A 23,725-nucleotide genomic window follows, 5' to 3' on the forward strand; every position below is an offset into this window, starting at 1 on the left:
AAGCTCCTAAGTGAGTTAAAGTCGGATGACGCTAACGAATCCCAGCGCAAATGACCGAATCGATAGGAAACCAGCCACTGCTGTTTAAGTGTATCGATAAATGTACCTTTATTTTCTCTTGAATGGATAAGTGTCGCAGTTAAGAGTCCTATGGATCTCTTAATTGAAAGTTAATTTTAAATCAATATAGGGAGTCATTTAAATATTGATCAGGCCTTTCTACACGAATTGTTAGCTGATTTTTTTTTTTTTTGAAACAACTTTGTTTAAATGCAATCAATAGCCCACAATCAGTGCGTTCCATAAAAAATTGACAGATGTTCCCAAAATGCCTGCTAGGCATAATCTTATCTGTTTACATATGGAGCATAGACATTTCAGTCCTTTTCAAACGTACCTACGTAGCAATGGCAGAGAAGGGCTTTCCTTAAATACCAAACTGCACCGGTAAAACACATTCTTCCCCTTGTTTTTCATTAAGGGGGTTCAAAATTAAAAAGGGAAGATTTCTTGGATTTCCTCTGATTGTATAAGTAATATTCCCCTTGTTTTATTAATGCCGGCAGACTGCAGAATAAGAATGCCCTTGTTTTGCTCACAGGGAAAAAAAAAAAGATACAAGCGCTTATTTGAAGCACATGTACTCTGGAATTTGTGTGTCACAATCCATCAGATGTGTTACTATATGCAGAATGATACTTAGCTTTTAATTATATAGACTTTTCCTGCACAGTGTGTGTGCATGTTGAATAGTTATAATTTTTAGCTTTATTTCATGGATATCATCTCTCTCTCTCTCTCCCCGCAGCAGCACGCAGCCAGACTTGCCTTCCTTTCAATTTGACAAAGCACACAGTTAAGTTAAAAGGATACAAATTTCATTTCATGAGATTTGTTGAGATTAACCTAATAAAATAAACGTAGCTACATGCGGCTTTCAGCGTTTCAGCCAATCTGGGAGTCTCCCCCAGCACTGTCAGCGCTCTGCCCGCGGGGCCGCACACAATTTTGGCACACCTGGTGTGACCAGGCCCCAGACCGGGCCTTTTGGTACGAGCAACCTGAAGTGCATTTGCCTCCTGTGCCCTCTAATTAATTATAGAGTTATACTTCGATCTTCAGAGCTCTGAAGTCCTGAAAGTTGTCCTTTGTTGTTATTTTCCTTATTTTTCAATTTCCAAATCCAGCGCCTCTTAAGGAAGATTTGTCCTTCTTAGTAACTAAGCCAGTTTTGAGGTGTGAGAGGATGAAGTTGGCTATAACAAATTACAAAATTATGTATTTACAATTTTGTCAAAAGTAATGTTTTTATTTCCAGTGGCGTGACTTAAATATAAAATAAGAAGAACGTCATTTTGACTGACATTTGACTGAAAAGTATTACCATAATTATATTTCCTTTTTAAGTGACAAACTAAAAATCAAGTGCCGTAATTAAAACGGTTGATGACACGTAGTAATGTAAGGCAGAAAATAATGAACAAAATATTTTTCTCTTTTTGAGAGTACCATCTAAGGAGAACAGGGGTTGCTGGGGGACAAAAAAAAAATATCTGCCCTGCAATGTAATTTACTCTATTTTTGCTATTAATACGAATGCTTCCCGCTGCTCTGAAAATCCACCGTTCCTTAATCCAGCGTTATTCTCCTCTTAATGCCACGTTTCGAACCCATTTCATCCCCTCTGCCGTTAGAAAAGCCACCCTAGAAGGGAAGATTAAGAAGAGAGGGCCAGGTATTGGTTAGTTCATCTGCATATGGCCCCGGCACGTGAGGATGCTGCTCCCGGGCTCGGCCCCGAGATGTGACTGATAGATCTTATTTGTCTGATAGAGTTGACCAGGGAAATAGAGCTACAGCTGGTTACTTCATTAGGTCCTCTCATTGATTGAACCCTGCTGAAGTGATGCAGCAGGCTCCTGAGATAACTGCTGGTAATAGAACAAAATGAATTCTTATCACAGAGATTGGAAAGGCCATTAACCCTGGCCTCCAATGCTTTTCAGAGGTCACAGACAGGAAGCCAAGCGGTGACTGGGAAAACTGTTTTCTGTCTAACTACAGGTCATGTTGGAGGGGGTGGGTGACTTTTTTACCCTTCGGCTTCTGTACAGATGAAACTGTTACGCTGGCAGATGTTAATAATCAGCTGTAAATAAATATTGGAAGCAGAAGAAGAAAAATGAGAAAGCACAGGAATTTATTTCAATAAATATTTAATAAAAGAGCAATTGTTACTGTGATATTTACTGCCAGTTCTGCTGTAGATTTTTGCCTAATACTTTTCCATATAAATGGAAAAGAGAAATACATAGAGGCACTTAAAAAAGGAAATTTAATATGGTTTTATATAAAAATACCTTTCCTTCCTCCCTTCAAAGATGGGGATTATAATTGCCTGCTGCCTGCCCGCTTGCCTTATTCAGCAAGCCTATCACCAGTTCATCTGTGAATTAGTGCAGGGCACCGTTTGCCTTTCACCTGGTGGAGAAGGGTATATATCTAAGTAACAGTCCTATAATTTACATTTAATGCAACCTTTCAATTGACCACGAGCCCACAACCTAAGCCCCCATCTCACAGCTGAGGACTTTCCCACATTTGTCAAGTCGGTGCCACCCCGGGAGGCATCAGCCGGGGAGGGATCATCCATTTGCAGCCCGGAGCTGCACATGACAATTCTCCTGCTCCTCGCCAGGAATCCCGTCGGGGCAGAGGGAGCTTGGCCAGTTACTTGATTCTTGCTTTCGCCTTATTATACCCGTGGATTAAGAAAATGTAGCGGGAGGCATCTTAGGGAATAAACGGGAGCCTTTTCTCTCTCTGACTGACACGACGGCGGCGACGCGGCCCCGCGTTGTAGGTTGTTTTTAGCATTATGTTGGTGGCTTCTATCCTTGTGATTGTGATTTAATTTCAATGTCTGTGGTCATGTGGTATTCTCTGCTGGAGCCAATCTTTCACAAGGAGCAAGTTCATTTAAATGTAAATGGGGTCCTGCGGATGGAAAAAACTACCTACTCCGTGTCTTCGGCGACCCACCCAAGCATTTGGTTTGGCCTTCCATGCATAAATAATAACAAGAAGGTATGCTGTCAGGGCCTCGCTGGAAACACCAGAAGTGGTTTGGCACAGCAGAAAAAACAAACCCCAAGCACTAAAAGGAGACTGGTTTGGATAAATTCACAGTTCAGATCCCCGTCCTGATTAAACAGCGTTAAAAAAAAAAAAAAAAAAAAAAAAGAGGAAAAAAAGGAGTTGGGGAGTTATTTTGAGGACTTGTGAATTACAGGAACAGATGAAAACCAGCTCAGGCTAAGAACATACCACACCTAAAAATACTCTGAAGTAGCAGAAAACTTGGCATTTTGTTAACTTGAATCAATTTTTGCTCTTAATTGTTTGTAGCAATTTGCAAGAGTGGGATGAGAGTGTGGTATAAGCGGTAACATAATTAGCATTAATTTAGCATAAAAATGCAAACCTACATTTTCTAAGTAGATACCTCCCCTTCCACTAAAACATAGAAATATATTACATAACTCTAAAATATGTGTGGCTTTTTTCAGGGTGTTATTAAATATGGTAAAACAGAATGCTTTTGCTTTATTACTGATGCATGTAAGGAGATAGGAATGATTGCACATCTCTTTATCAATATTTCTGTGGCACATATATTTCACATATTTCTGCTTAACTCGCCTGTTGTCTGCTCAGGAAAATATTCCAGGTATAGTTCAACAGAACTGTAAAATCTCCCTTATAAATTTCCTTTCCCACCAAGCACAATCATAAGCAGCTTTTCATCCGTGTGGGACGAATAGCTGCATTTTGAGAATTATTTCATTAAAGGCACACTTTTATTTATCTCATTTATTAAGAATGTGATGTTCTGCTGCAGATGTTTTGGGGGATGATGACACATGGGCCTGGAATCTCAGCGTACAGTACCTTTGGTGAAACTCCCTTACGAAACACCCAAACTTCCCTTTAGTCGTGCTCCGCGTGAGGAACGGAGCCGAACTTTGACTTTCTTCCAGAGCATGTAATAAAGGACTGGTATTTACTGTTTTCAGAGATTTCTCAAGAATAGTCGATAAGCTGTTCTCTTCTTTTTATAAAGTAGCATTAGTTGAAGATGAGCTAGATTTAAGGAGTACAAGATTTGCCATCCAGGGTAAGAAACAGGATATTAGTGTTTATGTTACTCAGCTACATTAGGTGTAGCTGTGAATCAAATAATTTTATCCTGGCGGCTTCAAGACCTAAAATGTTCATCTGTCGGTCCCTCTTCCTTTATTTCATTGAGCTGGTTAAGTAACAATAACCAAAGCTGTATGTTTAGTTTTCATAAAGATTCCAGTGAAATAAATGCATTATAGATACATAGTGGCTGAGCTAATGCGTTTTTCTCTCTGACATATTATTCACCGGTGGGGGATATACGTGTTGTGCTGGTTTTCATTATTCGGTTACATTCCATACAGACTGATTTCCACAGAACCTCTTAAGTCTTCTAGATGTATTTGCTGACAACCCCATATTGTTAGAATTTTTTAATCAAAAAAAATTGAGCTCAAATAATGTCATGACAATTCAGAGGCAGAGGTGCTTCCAACCTCCTCCTCCTATCAGAAATCTTGGCAGCGCACGTGGTATCTGAAAAGCAACATTATTGGCTGAAATGGGGACAACAAGGGCGTTTTTTTAGGGGTTTGGAATGTGTAAAATTACTTTCCCAAATGCTTTTTTTTTTTTTTTAACCTTTGTGATTTGCAAGACTTAGGAAAACGTTGGGTAGACAAGTCCACCTCCTAATTCACTAATCTAGAGTCTGAGACAGCAAGTCCTGTGGTGGGATTCTTTCACTAATCTGGTACAACTGTTGAAGATTTCTGAAGGTACATTTGCAAAAGTGGCACAGGAACTGTGATACAGAAAATTATCTGAAGATTGTTGGTGTATTTTAGGAAAATACTAGCTTTCTTACATAATGGTAAGCTATGGCGGACAAAGAAAGAGAGTATCACCACATTGATTAAATTTAAGGCAAGTTAGAATTAGAAGAATCTTTGAGTAAGGCCTTTAGAAAGAAGGGTCCCTTGCTTAATTTCTGTTAAACATAAATTAACATGGTTCTTTCAAAACAGTGGTATATCATTTCATGGATATTGTGAAAATTATGAGCATCTTTAATTTAGTAATTTTTTTTTATTAGAAAATCTAATGGGAAGTGATGAAAATCCGCTTAAAAATGGGCAAACACATAAATATTCAGCCTTTGCTCTAGAAGGACAAAGGGAAAGCCTTTTCCCAGAAGATTGGTCATAGCTTTATTAATAGACATACTTAACTGTAAACAACCAAGGCATTTAGTGCCAGAATTTGCAGTCTGTAAGCTGGCATCTTCCTGTAATGGTGATACTGCCCCCAAGTCCTGCAAGAAGATACCTGACTAAGGTACCCAAAGGGCAGAAGCAGCCAGATTGCTCACAGGTGCCAAAGACTCTGTTCACAGCCAGTTTGCTAGAAAGGAATGACATCCAGGTCGCCTGCAGCCATTTTCAGTTTGGGAGGTCATACATGAGCAAGTTCTCTAGGTCTAAATATTGAAGCATAATGGAAAGGACCTTTAAGATCATCAAATCAACCGTTAACCCAGCACTGCCAAGTTACCACTAAACCACCTCCCTCAGCACCGCATCTACATTTTTTAAATGCAGCTTTTAAATACCTCCAGGGATGGTGACTCAACCACTTTCCTGGGCAGCCTGTTCCAAAGCTTGACAACCCTTTTGGTGAATAAATTGTTCCTAATAACCAGTCTAAGCTCATATTCAGCCGCTGTTGACCAACACCCCCAATTCCTTTTCCACCGGGCGGTTCTCCAGCTGCTCTTCTCCCAGCCTGTAAGGCTGCAGGGGGTTAGTGTGACCCAAGACTTGGCCTTGTTGAACCTCACCCCATTGGCCTCGGCCCATTGATCCAGCCTGTCCAGATCCCTCTTCAAAGCCTTTCTGCCCTCCAGCAGACAACTTGGTGTCATCTGCAAGCTTACTGAGGGTGCGCTCGATAAAGACATTAAGCAGAACTGGCCCCAGTACCGAGCCCTGAGGGACACCACTTGAGACCAGCCTCCAACTGGATTTAGCTCCATTCACCACCACTTTTTGGGCCCAGCCTCCAGCCATTTTTTACCCAGTGAAGAGCACTCCCGTCCAAGTTTCTCCAGCAGAATGCTATGAGAAATGGTGTCAAAGACCTTACTAAAGTCCAGGTAGACAGCATCCACAGTCTATCCCTCATCCACCAAGCAGGTCGCCTTGTCAAAAGAGGAGATCAGGTTTGTCAAGCAGGACCTGCCTATCATAAACCCATGCTGACTGGGACTGATCTGGTTGTCCTGTATGTGTTGTGTGGTGGCACTCAAGATGATGTGCTCCCTAACCTTCCATGGTATCAAGGTCAGACTGGCAGGCCTGTAGTCCCCAGCATTCTCCTTCCAATCCTTCTTGTATATGGGGGTCACATTTGCAAACTTCCAGTCAGCTGGGACCTCCCCAGTCTGCCAGGACTGCTGGTAAATGGCGGAAAGTGGCTTGAAGAGCACTTCCACCAGCTCCCTCAGCACCCTTAGGTGGATCCCATCTGGCCCGGTAGGCCTGTGTGTGTCTAAGTGCTGTAGCAAATTCCACTTGGATCATGGGAGCTTCATTCTGCTCCCCGTCCCTTCCTTCCAGCTCAGGGGGCTGGTCTTACAATTATAAGGGTGGAATGATAGAGTTAATGATGTCTGGCCCAGGGCAGGAGGCAGTGGCCAAGTTCCTAACTGTATCTGTGGCTTCCGAGAGGGTGAGCGAGCCACCCTCTTGAAACTAAGAATGAGGTATGGCAGTTTCATCAAAAACTGATGCAAACACAGGCCCTGCTGTTTTCCTGTTGCATTTAAGGTACATCCCATCATATTTTTTCTAGACCCTACAATAACAAATGGAAATTCTGGTTTGTTTTCTTACACTTGTAGGCTTTGATAAATGTTACATATTTTTCTGCTGTCCATATCCAATTTAATCAATATGACAAGTGCTCCCTTGTGGTAGGCGGAACGGTGGCAATAAAGTGAAATTTCCACAGCTTTTACCCATTGAAATTCTCGGAGAGCAAGATTCTTATAAACTTCACATTGCTTCCTCTGTAACAGATTTAATAGCTCCATTCAGGAAGAAAGTCCGATGTGCTTTCTCATTTTCAGAATGTAGATAGTGAAGTAAGCTTTATTCTCTTTCCAGCTCCTTAAGAACTTTTACCATTTTAATATTCTTTTCCCCTGAGTGTTAACAAATGTACTTGTCTCCAGAGTTGCCCTGATGTCCCCGTGTGATTCTGCATTTGAAAACGGGGGAGTTAACCAAGGTAAAATTTCAGACATTCCCGAGATTTTTGAAACTGGTGTGATTTAGGTCAGCTTGTGGCTGTTTGGAATATCTTATTATACACACAGGAATTGCTAATGTCCACTTCGAATGCACCGGCTCCACTGGCTCTGTGCCACCGGGCATCCTTTTCATTTTAAGGCTTTCCTCCCAGCCATTCAGACCTTCTTTTCGGCACCTGTGTGCTGCTGGAGCAATGAAAAACAACCTTATCAAACCCTGAGATCTGGTCTTTAGTCCCAGAGTTCATTATAATAGTTGAGAACTCGTGTTGTGTGCTTCTTGTTATTTTGGCGTCCTCTATTACAAAGAATTACTGTATTGTCTTCTTCCTCGTCCAATGCATCATTTGGGCTCAGCAGTCACTAGCAGAGTTCTACTTCATTCTTCATGACTGATTATTTGTCTTATTAAATTCTCCCCTAACAAAGGAAAGTCTTGAAATCCTGGAACCGAGAGAGACAGAAGAATGTTCACACTGCTAAGAAGATATACCACCAGTTCTAGCCTTTATTTATTTTATATTACCGTTTCTGTTGCCATTACACTCCTTCAGTGAGAAATAAACAAACAGTAGGAGGAATATTAAATAAGGGGTTTAGGCAAATTAGGTTAGATGAAGAAACGATAAAAAAGATTCAACGCAATTCAAATGAAACAGCAGGGTTCTAAATGATGCTGTACGTCTATAAAACCGTGCGCGTTGCTTGGCTGTTACTTGGTAGGCCAACTGTGTTCACATTGCCTACTATAAAATTATTGTAACTGCATTTCTGCTTAAGCAAGGGTGGGGACAGTCTAAAATGGAACAGGCTGTGTACTGTTTTCGTAATCATAGGAGCCCTAGAATAATTATCAAACAGTGTTTTCCACGGAGCTGATCTATAATTCATCTGAGGAAGAAAACATCTTTCCAATAAAAGATTTTTTGTCCTCAATTTTTCAAGGGCTTCTTTTTATTATTGCCATTAACCCAATTATCAAATTTCACAAGTTCTTCATTTCTCAACTACTTTTTTCATACGCTTGTAGCTGGAGGGGAAAAACATAGGTGGAGACATTCAGTAAAAGGGTTTTTACAAGAGTTACAGTTTTTCTAAGTTACAGCCAAGGGAATTTAATTGGGGGAAAGTTTTTGGAGGGTGGCTTGTATTTTTTTTGACGGTTTGTAATACTTTCAACTCCATAACTCAACAGTCGTGAGGCCGCGTTAAAATTCCTCAGATTTATAAAGCGGTCAAATCTGAATTATCTGTGAATAGGTGACCTGGGCTGGGGCCAGAGCAGGGCCCATCTGCTGCCCAGGCCACCGCCTGCAGCCCCCTGGCTGCACAGTACATGGCACAAAAGGGATATTGCCCTGCCAGGCCCACTCTTCATGCTGTTCCAGAGCTCCACAGATAGCTATTTACAAGTGAAAAGCAAGTGAATTACTTCAAAAGTGGATGTACTACATGTATTCTTTCAGTGTATTTTACATATGGGTTTGCCCTACTTAAGTGACCCTATCCCTGTGGTGCCCTGGGTAATTGAGACTTGATTGTAACACATTTGGGGTTGAGCTTTAGGCTTTCTCTTTGCTTAAACCTTTAGAAATGGCGGGGTTTGGATGGTATTTTTTGTTTCTTCTGTTTTGCCCACAACCATGACATCATTTTCCTCTACATTGTTGTCAAGTGAAAGTTCTCATTCTTGCATAACTCCGGGAGCTGAGATTGTGAGAAGTTCAGGGCCCATCATGAGAATTTCAATAGAAGTTCCCAAAATGGGGCACTCTTCATACGTTTCTGTGACAAGATGTGGCCTCTTTGCTTAAACCTTTAGAAATGGTGGGGTTTGGATGGTATTTTTTGTTTCTTCTGTTTTCCCCGCAACCATGACATCATTTTCCTCTACTTTGTTGTCAAGTGAAAGTTCTCGTTCTTGCATAACTCCAGCAGCTGAGATTGCAAGAAGTTCAGGGCCCGTCATGAGAATTTCAATAGAAGTTCCCAAAATGGGGCACTCTTCATACGTTTCTGTGACAAGATGTGGCCTCCATGGTTCCAGCAGAAACGCGTGTGTAACTGAACTCACAGAAGTGCCTGCCTCGACTGTCATAAAATCAGAGAATTGCCTGGGTTGGAAGGGACCTTTCAGACCATCGGGTCCAACCATCAACCCAACACTGACAAAAACCATCACTAACCCATGTCTCTAAGCACTATGGCTGCCCAGCTTTTAAATACCTCCAGAGATGGTGCCTCAGGCCCTTCTCTGGGCAGCCTGTTCCAATGTGCCATAACCCTATCAGTGTAAAAAAATTACCTAATATCCAATCTACAACTTTGATGGTTCAAGGCTCAGCAGCAGGGCTTGGACTTCAGTAGAGGGCCATTCTTTGGCCATGGGTGACCGAATGACAACTAGGACTGAAAACAATTTTCTGGGAAAACTTTCCTATTTTGAATGAAGGAATATATGAAATAAACCTTCATTAGAGTTTGATCAGTGGCTGCTTCTGGAAGCAATTCATTGAAAGCTGCTGAACCTGCACGCTGTCTTTGAAGTATTTAGCAATTTTATTTTCACCTTTGATTTTTTTTTTCTATTAGAAAGTAGGGGTTGAGTTCAAACTTAGTTATGCTGAGTTTACAGTAGTCTCAAGTGACATTTCTTATATGATTTTCAATGACTAACTTGCAAGGAAGAAGACCTAGTTGAATCAGGTTCCATTTTTGGCTTGTTTTTCTTAAAGGCACGATAGCTGATTTTTCAGGAAGAACTGAAATACATTCCAGGCCCCCAAATGGACCCTCAGACCAATCCTGTTTCTGTTTTATTTGGAAAGGCAACACATATGGGCCAGTCATAGCTTATTAAATGCTGTTGGAATAGTATTTTCATTCTGTTTTAAAAAAAGACTTCAAATGTGATAATTAGATAAAGGTAAAATTTATTTTTGTTACACTGATACCTGCATTTTCTTATCCCATAGATGCAAAAAAGTTTTACTTAGTCCCATGACTGATTAAATTCAAGTGTTTAGCTTTATTCTTTTTTTTTTCTTCCCCTTGTTGAAGCATCTAACTGCCCTGGTTAGGAGCTAGTACAAAATTGCATAGTTCTCCTGATTCCCCACGTTCCCAGTTCCTGTTGAAGGAAATTCCTTGTCTGTAGGTATATATATGAACAATCAAAAATATTTTAGCTTTTTTGATTCTCCTGATTCCCATGTTCCCAGTTCCTGTTGAAGGAAATTTCTAGTCTGTACGTATATACATGAACAATCAAAAATATTTTAGCTTTTTTGTGAAGTTCAACTTTGTATTGACTTTGTCAGGTGGTGTCCAAAACCAGAAGTATGTTCCACTTGTAGGCATGGATTTGGGAAGTGGCACAAGCCATGCAGTCAGTCTGACCTTAGGTGTCATGCCAGGTGTCCATCCTCTGAAGATACAGAAACATGTACCCTTGTAGCCTTCAGCTCAAACACGGCATGTGTCAGCCAGACAAATTGTGTGTTGCACGTGATGGAATAAGTGAGGAATGTCACCTAATTGTCACATGCAGTCCAGAATAGACTCTCACTTGGAAAATCCTTGGATGAAGGGTATTTTTCTGATGCTGGCATTGAATATGTCAAGCACATTGGGCTAACCAAGTGTCAGGGCTTCGACAAAGCATCTGGGGGAATGGAAACAACAGGCTGATGACTAGTTTCTGCCCAAACAGTGTTCATGTGAAACCAGTAATGCCCCACTTTGTCTCCACAACGCATTTCATACCTCCCAGTTTCCCAATCTGTGGCTGCGGAACCGAATCTTGAAGTTGGTTTGTTCAGTGAGCTGGACCAGAGCACCGGTTCTTTGGTTCTTAACCATAAAATACATGAGTTTGGTAATGGTTTTTATCAGAGTTAGGTTGATGGTTGGACTACATGATCTTAAAGGTCCCTTGCAACCTAGACAATTCTAGGATTCTGTGATTCTATGAGTGTCGAGTAAATAAATGTGTTGTAGATACAGGAAAGAAAGGGGATCTCTACCCAAGCTTCTTTGGGGTACTAAAAGGAGTGTATCTTGAAGAAAGGGTGTTTAGACAGAAAAGTGTGGTGCCTGCAGTAATTGCTTTGTCTTGCATCCTCACATAATCACCTGAAATGCTTGTTCTCTCTTTCATGTGTGGTCCTCTGAAATGTCCCAGGTCAGCAGTTCCGACTGACTGGACGTATCAGCAACCTAAACACAGCTAACTAGGGCTGTGCCTAAAAACCACTTGGTTAATTTTCACAGAATTTATTTATAAAAAATATATTCATAGAAGATTAAAAAAATATATATTTAAATCAAGCTCTTTTACCCATATCTTAAAAAGAACTTAAAAAGAACTTAACATTGTATACTCAGATGCTGTGTGAGACCAAAACCAGAGATCTTTAGAGATGCATGGCTTAAGCAGCAGAATGTAATGTTGGGGGTTGGGTTGTTTTTCTTTTTTAAGAAGGTGCCTAAATTAATCTTGCTCTTATAATAAGCAACTTCACAGGCTTGGGGTGGGTTTTTTTTTTTTCTGATTTTGGAAGTTATTTGCTGCTTGCTTCACATCATGTTCCACTTTTCAAGTGAAATACTGCTATAAACGAGTGGCTGTTATAATCCCCAGACCTCAAAGCCCAGCACACATGGTTTTGTGAACACATGATCTGAAATGAGTGGAACTTTCTCAGTGTATTGGTAGGTTAGTGTGTATGGAGGGTATATGTTTTATGAGGACTATAAAATCTGCTTGAAGGCCAGGTGTTGACCATCTACTTTGCATTGGTGAAAGGCCTCTGTGCCTAATGCGTGGGGCTTTGCTGATTTCTCTGAGACTATGTAGAGTCTCAGAATTGCTCGGCTTTAAGTCCGTGGCTGTGAGATAACTTCTCGAAATCAGATGTTTTGTTTCATTTAAGCCCATCTTTCTGTAGTATAGAATCATAGAATCATAGAATTGTCTGGGTTGGAAGGGACCTTGAAGATCATCAAGTCCCACCATCAACCTAACTCTGACAAAAACCATCACTAAATCATGTCTCTAAGCTCTATGTCAAACCATCCTTTAAATATCTGCAAGGATGGTGACTCCACCACTGCTCTGGGCAGCCCATTCCAATCTGCAATAACACTTTCCGTGTCAAATTTTTTCCTAATCTCCAATCTGAACCTCCCCTGGCACAACTTGAGGCCGCTTCCTCTTGTCCCATGGCCTGTTCCTTGGGAGCAGAGACCGACCCCCCCTGGCTACACCCTCCTTTCAGGGAGTTGGAGAGAGCGAGAAGGTCTCCCCTCAGCCTCCTTTTCTCCAGGCTGAACACCCCCAGCTCCCTCAGCCTCTCCTCACAAGACTTCTTCTCCAGACCCCTCACCAGCTCCGTTGCCCTTCTCTGGACCCGCTCCAGCCCTTCAGTGTCTTTTTTGTGGTGAGGGGCCCAAAACTGGACACAACTATGACCTCTGAAGATTTAAACTTCTGTGAATGCTCTTACTCAAGCAAAGCCAGTCCATGCCAATACTTTACAAAGGCCATTTTTTCTTTTTTTTTGCCATTCTTTAGCTTAGTGATAACTGTGGGGCTGATGTATGCTGAGGTGATCAAAACACTGTGTTTCAAAGAGAAAACAATAAATGTCACGAATATAACACGTCTGCCAACCCGTAATTGTGCCTCATCTTTACTTGTCTCTTCCCATCATAAGGAAAGTTTTTGTAATTACGACGTGGATGAATTGACTGGTGTGTGTCTGAGCGCACTGTTTGCAAACTCTAACAACATTATTAAATGCCATCGATAGTGGCACAGATATCTGCCTGTGGATGGAATAAACAGAAGACACTCTGCACTCAACCATGATACTTGCTAACTGCAGTTACTGTTCCTAAATTCCTGAGTCCTGTTCCTAAATTATCTCAGGCCGCTGGAGTGAGTCAGTAAAATGTTGCACTTCTGTGTGAGGCTTTACTCACACCACCCCTGGGAGCTTCGGTGCTTCAGCCTGATTTGTGCAGGAAAATCCCTCTGTGTTGCCTCACAGTCCGTCCTTACGCGTTTTGTATGTGACAGATAATATTCAGATAACAATGTCTGTAAATATAAACTGCTTGTTGATCTCATGTGCCTCAACAAGAAAGAAAGGAGGTTAATATATTGAAATAGTGGAGCAGTTCTGCTTTTGTCTCTCAAAAAATAATCAAGGACTGTTGGGGAACAGATTTAGACTGGAGATGAGGAGAGGGTTCTTCACTGTGAGGGTGGTGGAGCACTGGAACAGGTTGCCCAGGGAGGTGGTTGAGGCCCCATCCCTGGAGATATTCAAGGAGAGGCTCGACGAGGCCCTGGGCAACCTGGTCTAGTTGGGGGTGTCCCTGCTGACTGCGGGGAGGTCGGACTAGATGGCCTTTGGAGGTCCCTTCCGGCCTGGGCAATTCTATGATTCTATGATTCTATGACTAATATACACCTTAATTACACCTAATATACACCTTAGTGTACACCTGATACCACCTTAATTCAGCCCCAGGTGTGCACGTGAAGATGTGGTCTGTAATTCCATGGTCAGGTAGTGTTTCCCCCTCGTCTCTCGGAGCTGGTGGATGGAGCTGCTGGGGCGGTGGGTGAATCTGGGATGGCAGAAACCCCCTTTTCAGCCGTGCTGTGTGTGCTGAGAAATTTGGAAGGCGTGTAGTGAAGGAGGCAGGGGATGCCAGGAAGAGAAATAATGGGGTATGTTTAAGACAACTGAAGAACTTCCTTCCATATCTGTCTCTGCTGGAGAGATTTCTATTTTTTTTTATCCTAAGCAGGTCACCTTACCCGGACTTTTCATAAGAGTTCACTGACTGTGTGGCCTTCATTTTCTGAGTGCTTGATTTGAGGCTGTGCTATAGTGTTAAATAAGTGCTGAACACACAGAGCTGCAAATGAAAGCAATCAGTGCTGTGCTTTGAGCATATAAAGTGCTATATATTGCTATGTACTTGGGAAAAATTGGGTCCCATCTGTATCAAACTGGGTTCTCCAAGTTAGGAGATTATTTTTTTTTTTAACCTCAATTTCTCTTCACCTCCCCTTTCTGAAATTGCAGAATCGCCTGCTCATCTCTTAGGACATAATGAAGATAAATTCATTAATGTTTGTGCAGCAATAAAAAGTCAATAACGAAATTAATAATTTGGCGTTCAGAATGGGTTGAAGAGATGTAGTAAATAAAACATGTGGCCATATGTTAAATAGTGAGAAGAAAACAAAATGTTGAATAGCTTTTCACTAAAGAAGTATCAATAATTTTGTGCAGTCCAAATGCAGGGTGAGAGGCTTTGCCATAAGGTAGAGCTTGATCAGGAAATTAAAGGTTGTGTCACAAAGGAAGTGTTTTGATGTATGTTTTAAGATATTAGAGTACTTTACTTCTGTGATATTATTAACGGGTCTAAAAACATGTTGGGTGTTTTTTTAATCTATTATCCCATAGTTATTTTTCAAAGACTTAAACTGGAAAAAAACCAAAACAGTTACCATGTAGCACTATACTGAAAGTAATACGAGACATCAGTGGGTTTGGGTTTGTTACACAAACCCCTTTTACTAGAGCTAATGAACCAGCTGAGGGTGGCAGGAGGTTTTTGTCCTCTCTGTGGACAAACGCTGGTGAAGCCAGAGGAAGAATTTTAAGATCAAAAAAATCAGGGATTTGATTTTGAGCCGTGGCTGTCACCATGTTTTACTCACATTAATTTCCAGTCTCTTTGCCTAGTAACCACTGTCTTCACCTACCATTTTTGCTCCACATTTGTCCTCCTGCTCTTTTTATGCATGATTTTTTCCAGCGATCTCTCTTTTTCTTGCCTTCTTCTGCATTCTTCAGACATCCCTTCTACACTTCTGGTCAGCTCCAGCTCCCTTCCCAACCCATCCCTGCGTGTGTCCATCCCCGCTGCTGCCAGCTTTGATGTTCCTGCACAAGCCTCTCAGGGTCTCTCAGTGTCTTTGCCTCATTTGCTTATTCCATTGCGGTGATTTGCACTTTCAGCCCCAGCCAGCTCTCTCTCCTCAAGTCCAGTTTGCTGCTGGAGTTTGGTTTCCTCCCAATTCTAGTCTCAGTTTCTCATTTCTAGTCCCCATTTTTCATTCAGTCCTAATTGCAACCTCAGTTTCTCCTCCCTTCCTCATCTCCTGGTCTTTCATGTTCTTTCCCTCAGACCTAATTCTGCTTACCTCTCCCCAGTTCTTCCTCTAACCCCCAAAATCTCACTTCCATACTTCTTTTTTCTCCTGCCAAGCTCCTGGCATGGAGGGGACATGCTGCCCCTGCTCTCCTGTAGCAATTAATTCCCAGGTCACCGTGCAGTGACACCAGCAAAAGGATAATTAATAAGAATAAGGAGGGAAAGTTCGGTTTCACTGTTGTAAGGATGCTGTAGCCACAGTCTGGTTGCAGAGGGGAGCTGCCAGAGGAATTTGTGAGAGAGAAGACCTATTTAAGTTCCTCCGTGAGGACAACATGTGCATTGTTTGGTGCACGTCGGAACCGGGCAAAGAGGTTTGTGGGGGCTCGGTGGGATGTGCCTGAAGATGCACTTTGGTGAGCTCTCAGCACGGTGGGAAGTGTGAGCGTGTTCAGTCATTATGGATTCCCAGGAGAATTTCAGCTCTTCAGTACAAGCGGCTTTTCTGAGCCTGGGTGAAGCAGAATTTTTCAAAGCTATATTGCTTGGCTGAATTCGGGCAGTTTAATCCAACGTGGCACATGCCAGACATCATCCTGTCTGCCAGATTTTGGGTTCCAGTTAACATCACTGGAACAGTAAAGTTTTCCAAAACATATAAAATCTATTTGTCCTAATTCTATTCTTAGAAGTGGCTGAAACATTTTGGCTGAAATTAAAAAAAAAATAAATAGTCAAATGCATATGATATCCAGCACAGATCCAGCACAGCCCATTCCAGCCCAGGCAGTTAAAGTTTACTGAAGTTATAAGCAAGTGAGAAGGCAGATGTATGGTGGGAAGTCTACAGGAAGCTTACAATTGGCTGGCCCTATAACTTGTCTGAACTCATTAAGAGCAAATTCGTTCGGGTCTCGTTCATAAACCTTTCTCTGCAATATTTTCAGTGCTATCCAGAGAGCCACCTCAGAAGGCATCTCAGGGCCTGCCCTAAACTGGCACTGTAGATCTGTGCTCTTTAGGCAGTTGTGAGTCTACAAGCAGGAGATATCTCAGGGCCTTCCCTAAACTGGCACTGTAGATCTGTGCTCGTTAGGCAGTTGTGAGTCTACAAGCAGGAGATGTCCTTTGCTTCTGCAGAGATGGAATTATATATGGTGACAACGAAAATTAATGCCTGTGTAGGGTGTTATTTAAACTGGGTATGAGGGAAAGAGCATTCAAATTAGACAAACACGTAGCAAAGGTAAAAGTAGAAACTTGGCTGAAGGAAAGGAAATGAAATGGACAAAAATTAATGCCTGTGGGGGGTGATATTTAGACTGGGTATGGGAGAAAGAGCATTCAAATTAGACAAACACATAGCAAAGGTAAAAGTAGAAACTTGGCTGAAGGAAAGGAAACGAAAGGGAAGGGAAGGGAAGGGAAGGGAAGGGAAGGGAAGGGGGAAGGGAGAAGGGAGAAGGGAGAAGGGAGAAGGGAGAAGGGAGAAGGGAGAAGGGAGAAGGGAGAAGGGAGAAGGGAGAAGGGAGAGGAAAGGGAAAGAAGATGGAGGGAAACATCTAGGTTTAGTAAAAAGAAAAATGGGTACAAATTATTCCACATGTACCATTCTGTTGCCATGATACCGGAAGCTTTACAGCAAGACTGGGTGACCTGAAATTCTTGACTTGGCACTGGGAGAACTCCTAGATAGAGCTGGCGTTTTTGAATTCAGAAAACCTGTGTGTGCAGTCTGCTCTGTTCCAGCACTGATGAGTCACTCGTTATTGTGCTGAGAATGAATTGGTATTGCTCATCTTCAGAGCATGCCACGCACGTGCCTCCAGCAAATGTAACGGTGGGCTTGAGTTTCAAGCCTGGGAGTAATCAATAGGCTGGTGTCATGCCTGACCTCAAACAACACAGCAGGAGAAGACTGCCTTGAGGTATTGAAGCACGGCACTGAAATCGAGAGCAACCTGTAGGCTGCTGTGGATGAAGGGGACAGAGATGTGTCATGTCGTGGCCATGGGTCACAAACACACTAAAACACGATCATATGAATCGGGAACATTCCACAGAACTGAATAATCCTTGAGCAATGGCACAGAAGTTTGTGTTCCAGTTTTTCCTGATTGGTACTGGGGGGGGGGGCAGGGGAAGAGAGTAACAGAATGGAGTGGGAGGCAGTAAGGAGGCAGGGACATACTGCTGGTTTTACTACTTTTGCTAGTTTTGATGAACAGACATGTATCTTTTCCTCCTGTCTCAATAACAGAGTTTTACCCGGTGTCAGTACGCTACATTTTGTATAGTGCAGCCACAGCAGAGGCAGAAAACCCAGTTTTCACAGGAGATTTTTGGAGGAATTTGTGGTAGAAGTCTTGGTGGAGATTCTTGCCCGTCACTCCACCATTGTGATCTGGGTTGGAGGGGAAGCTCAAAGCACCTGTGTTGTCATTCCAAAAAAAACAGACTACTTCATGTGTGCATGTGTTAAAGCAGACAAACTTTTGAAGTCTTAAGATTGCAAAAAAACTTTGTTGTTGTTGTTGTTTTGCAAAAAATAAGCTCGTAAAAAAACCATGGACTGCTGTATACACTGTAGAATATTTGTCAGGTAACTGTGGAAAACAAACAAACAAAGGAAAAACCCCAAAACAAATAATTCTGTAAAGGTTATTTTTTAAAAATTCAGAAAGCGCTTATGTTCAGGGAAGATCTTATTCACTGTAAATAGATCACCTACTTCTGCCTGCGACACTTAACATCAAGAAAGAGGAATATTTAAAGTGGAGGGCTGTAGTTTGCTACACGACAAGACATAGTACAAGAATTTATTCAGGTCAGAAAAAAGTATCCTTAAAAGTGGAAATAACGCCAAAGTGATGTTAATAAAACTGAACACAGAGGTTGGCTAAGAGGAACAAATGTGTGAAGGTACCTGGAAAAGCTAAACAGGAATTGTTAAAGTGTCTCAGAAATAGAAAGCCTGTAGAAGAGGCATTAGGTCTGCTAGACCACCAGAGAATAAAGAGTCAACCCAAAATGATCAGGAGATGGCAAAGAAAATAAATTCTTTTACTCTAGTATCCTCAAAAGACAAAGGATAAATATATGCACTAACAGAATTCTTTACAGATAATTTCAGAGACATACTGTTAGTGAGCCAAATAGAGGTCAATAATTCAGAAAGGAAGTCTGGAAGGTAGGTGAGGAGGATTTTACAGTGTATTTCAGAGAGAAACCCCAAAACCGAGTCACTAATAAAGTATGTCACTTAAATGACATTTAAAATGAGTTGTTAATTAACATTGTGGATTTTTTTGTAAGTGCCCTCTAAAGGATTATTCTGGAAACTGTGAACGAGAGAGCCAATCTCACCACTTACATGATGTGTTGGAAACTCAGTTCAAGGAGGGGGTAGGAAAAAATGCAAGAAATCAGGGAAGTGGAAGCGTTTGTGTATGAAGGGGCGTTGAACACACAGATTGAACAGCAACACTGAAAAGTAAAACAAGGCTGAACAAGAGATATATATAAAAAGGTGAAAGATACTGTGAAGATCCAGCATGTTTCTTTCTTTCTTTCCCACAGCAAACTGGGAGAGGTCATGAGGAGACTCTCATTGACTTCCTGAGCTCTTCCAGGCTCTTGGGCTGAGGTTCCCCCATGGCACACCCTGCAGTGCCAGGGTGAAAAGTCCCCACTCCAAACACTAAAATACAGTCTCAAATCCCTCCGGGGTCAGGGAGGAATCCCATGGTCCAGCCTGCGTGAAGTTTGTATCAAGTTTTTGTATCAAAAATAGTGTGACCAGCAGAAGTAGGGAGGTGATTGTGCCCCTGTGCTCAGCACTGGTGAGGCCACACCTCGAGTGTTGTGTCCAGTTTTGGGCACCTCAATCCAAGAGAGATCTGGAGGTGCTGGAGCGAGTGCAGAGGAGGCAACAAAGCTGGTGAGGGGGCTGGAAAACAAATCATATGAAGAGCGGCTGAGGGAGCTGGGACTGTTTAGTGTGAGGAAGAGGAGGCTGAGGGGAGACCTCATCACCCTCTACAACTACTTGAAAGGACACTGTAGAGAGGTTGGTGCTGGTCTCTTCTCACAGGTCATTAGTGACAGAACAAGAGGGAATGGCTTCAAGCTCCAACAGGGTAGGTTTAGATTGAACATTAGGAAGGAATTTTTCACCGAAAGAGTGGTCGGGCATTGGAACAGGCTGCCCAGGGAGGGGGTGGAGTCACCATCCCTGGATGTGTTTAAGGGCCGTTTAGATGTGGTGTTGGGGGATATGGTGTAGGGGAGGACTTTGTAGAGTAGGGGAGATGGTTGGACTCGATGATCCCAAGGGTCTCTTCCAACCTCAATGATTCTATGATTCTATGGTTCTAAGACCGAGTGGTGCCCCCAAGGTACCTGTCTCTCCCTCGGTGGGGAGGAAGCGGAGAGCAGTGCTGGAAATTAGGCAGGGTGTATCCAGCATCTTGAATATGAGTTAACAATGAGGTTTAATTTTCTTTTCCAAATAATCTTGATGACAATGTACTAGTCTTCGAGTCAGACAGTGCTAGTGCTCTCTGTGCCTCGTGCTGATGGGAGAAACAGCCGCTTCTACGCACCATAATGGCAGCCAGAAAGAAAAGTCCTGATCAGTTGGAAAAGTCAGACTATTCTCTATTTAGATTCATGCTTCAGTGCTTTTCTAGAGGTGGCCAAGTAAGAAAAGTATCCCTTTTTGCATAATAAATGATTAACTGTACATCTCCAATCACATCTGGAAAACATCGCTGAGTTTCGTTCTGAATAGCTGACATTCTCTGTTAATGGTTTTGTCAGCGTACGCTGCTTTTGCCTCTTGCAAAATATTTGATAAAATATTAATGTAGAAATAAAACAACAAAAATACAAAACACAGACTTTCCAATTTGATAACCGGTATTGCTCAGCATAAGCTTACCAACTTTTTTCCCCCCACGCATTTTTACACCATTATCAGAGTAAAACTCACTTCTCTTCCCTGATTTACTCTGAGGCTGTGGGAGGGAGACTAGAAAGCAGTCAAATCCCAGCCAGCAATGAGAAAAAGGGAGAGCTTGCTCAGCAGCCGGGCTGGAAAGGACACCCCACCCCTCTGAACTTCTGGGGAGAGCATTCCTTTTCCTTCTCCAGCAGCTGGAAGTAGACTGTGGTTTAAAAAAAGAAGAAAAAAAAAATAAAGTAGAAAAAACTAGTTTAGGAAATAATAAAGAGCTGGGACAATTAGCTGGTACGATAATGAATCTTTTCTACCTTGAAGAGCTGAGAAGCAGAAAGAAGTGGGGTGGATGAGAGCTGCCTCTCAAGGGGAGTGGGGAATTGGGGCTGCGGGGAGAGGTGGGGGGACGACGTGGGTGTGATTGGTGACACCCCTTGGGAAGGAGCCACCACGGTCTCCTCTGACACAGCGATGTGTTTCAGCCAGAAGAAAACGAGCATCAGGCTGCCATAAAAATTCAACTGGTGCACCACAAAACAAAATGGTGCAGTTTGACACTAACTGCCGGTTAGTAGTTTCTGGTCAACGCGACGCTCATCACTTAATTATAGGCCTGTTTGCAGGAAGTTCAGCATTCTAACAGCTAGAGTTTGGAATGTAGCACAGTGATTAGAAACAGTTATTAACGGGTTGGTGCCCTTATTCCCCTTGAGTCCCTAAATGAGAAATTAGAAGTCCTATTTGAAGATGAAATATGACCACTAGAGGATGCAGCCAAGATCCGGACTGAGTGGGGATTCCTCACTCATCCTAATCCTCACTCCTGCTCTGCAAGACCAACCAGAAAATAGAACAAATACTTTCTGGAATATTTGGGTGAATAAATGGCGATCCAGAAGTCAGGGAGAATTTGTCAACTAAGTAGTGTAACTAGGATAATCCAGAAGTCAATCCACAAGTCCTGCTTTTAGTTAATTTTTTTCTTCTCTGGCATATTCTGTGGGGTTATCTTCATTTTTTTTTGTTTGTTAGTTGTTCCTCCTTTCCCTACATTATGTTTTGTCTCTGTCCATCCCTCCAGTCCACCCTTCCATTACCCTTTGCTCGTGGTTATGTTCTCATCCTGATGGTTAATCTCAATACACTACAGGAATTATCTCACTCTACAGTTGAACCTGGAATACACCTGTACTGAAAACTTAGGGGTAACACTGATTCAGCTATTTATTGATCATATTGAATAACAAACCCCAATTATTTTTTTAGATCTCTCTCCCATTTCATATTTACTCACTTACTACTTTAGTCAATTGATTTATTCTTTCGCCATCCATCCGGCCCTCAGCCACAAACACTTTCTTAATCTTGCTTTCTCTCCCATAACCACAATTACTCACCCACAACTAGTAGATCATCCTTATTTAGGAAATTACTTGCAATTTGGAGAGGGCTAAAGGGATACCAGCAACAACAACAACAAAATCCAGGTCCAAAACAGCAACTACTGGCTGTTGATTGATATATCAGTGATGTAAAAAAGCCCCAACCAAAATCAGCCCTTCAATATAATACATCTCTTAAGTAGATCTGAAGACAAACTCCCAGTGCATCAGTTCCCTACATCAGTAGGGAAGCTTCTCTGATAAAATACAGGGAAAGGGGATTGATACACCTCCATAATTACCACAATGCATTTAAATCAGAGGAGAAAAGTCTCTTTCAACTTGGCCATGTCTTATTTCAGCTATTCAGTATTTTATTTCAAAAAATATTCCTTGTTTCTCTGTACCTTCCCTTGGCTATGGTTGATGCATTCATTCCTTTGCTTGCGTCTCAGTAAATCAGGCTTTTCTGATCTGTGTGTGAATATTCATCTGATTTTGCTGCGGTATCTGTTGTTCAGCTTTGGCTGAGGCCTGGCTTTTGCAATTGAAATCATCACACATCTTGACTTCATCAGGCTGGGGAAGGTCACGGGGGTCTTCCTTCATAAAATCGGTATAAAATTGGGGTCTGAGAATGTAGATTAACATATTAAAGTGTATGATGTAAAATGTATAATATACAACACCAGCTGATTAACGTTACCTCTGAAGCTTAACTTTCCCGTTTTCCCTTATTCTACAGTTTGAGCACAGACTGCTAACCTCGGGTTTGTGTTTAATTCTAAGTCAGTTGTGAGGAAAAAGGTTGATAATGGCTAAACTCGAGAGATCCAACATCAAAAGAAATTTTCAACATTTGGACAAAATAAAACCAGGTGTGAATAAAATATCATATTGCAATAGTAAGCGTTATTAAAGCCATTAAAGTACATTTGAATCCAGTGTTCTATTCATTTTCAAAGCTGACATTTGTAAATGTATGCAGGCAGGACTCTTGTAAATTCAAAACAGAGCATTAGGACTTGTTCTGGAATCTGCAGCACCACCACGGTGTATTTTTTTGATACATAATAATTCATAATTGTGTCTTTGAGCAGGGGCCATCACATTTTTGTTTCTGAATAGTATCCTTGTTGTTTGGCATTGGAAGTAAGAACAAAACTGTTACTAAAAAGAGATGTTTGTAGCATTTTGTCATAGGTGTGTGGTGTCTTCGATAGCACACTTCGTTACACATCCTCAATAGCTGTTCTAACAAATGGTCTTAAGGACTGGGTTTTTTTTTGGTAATTTTCTAACTGCTTTTAAGTTAGAGCTGTTGTTATTTCCATCTTGTCCCTTTGATAAATGTCACGACAGTGTGAATCGCAGACAGCCTTTCTCTTAATTCTGAAGGAAAATAGGAGAAGTTGTATTATCTTTTCTGCCTATGAAATTTATTTCTGAAGTGAATGCCATGCGTATTTCTGAAACGAATGCCAAATGCATTTTCTAGAAGTGAGTGCCCCTGAAAGCCAAGGCAGGCAATTTATACCGTGCATAATAATGATATTAATTTTTATGGTGTGTATAAGTTACATTTTGATTAGTTTTTTGCATGATTAAAAATTTGCAAAGCCTTTATGGCCCCCAGGAGCCTACCTGTAATAAACAGCTCTCACCTTCCAAACCATAAAACAGGTCTGCAGTACTTGAACATTAGAGCTAATTGCCTTGGTACATCAAAGGGAGCACCACAAGACTGAGAAAAATCACAGAAGG

The 23,725-nt window shown here is 41.8% G+C and overlaps 1 protein-coding gene across 1 annotated transcript in view; it reads left to right on the forward strand.

The window, feature by feature from the left end:
* Positions 1 to 23,725, forward strand: part of ZFHX4 (zinc finger homeobox 4) — a 157,927-nt gene that overhangs the window by 84,583 nt on the left and 49,619 nt on the right. The window lies entirely within an intron of this gene.

The sequence above is a fragment of the Calidris pugnax genome, unplaced genomic scaffold (genome assembly GCF_001431845.1).
Source record: "Calidris pugnax isolate Ruff unplaced genomic scaffold, ASM143184v1 scaffold61, whole genome shotgun sequence".
Taxonomy (NCBI): Eukaryota; Metazoa; Chordata; class Aves; order Charadriiformes; family Scolopacidae; genus Calidris; species Calidris pugnax.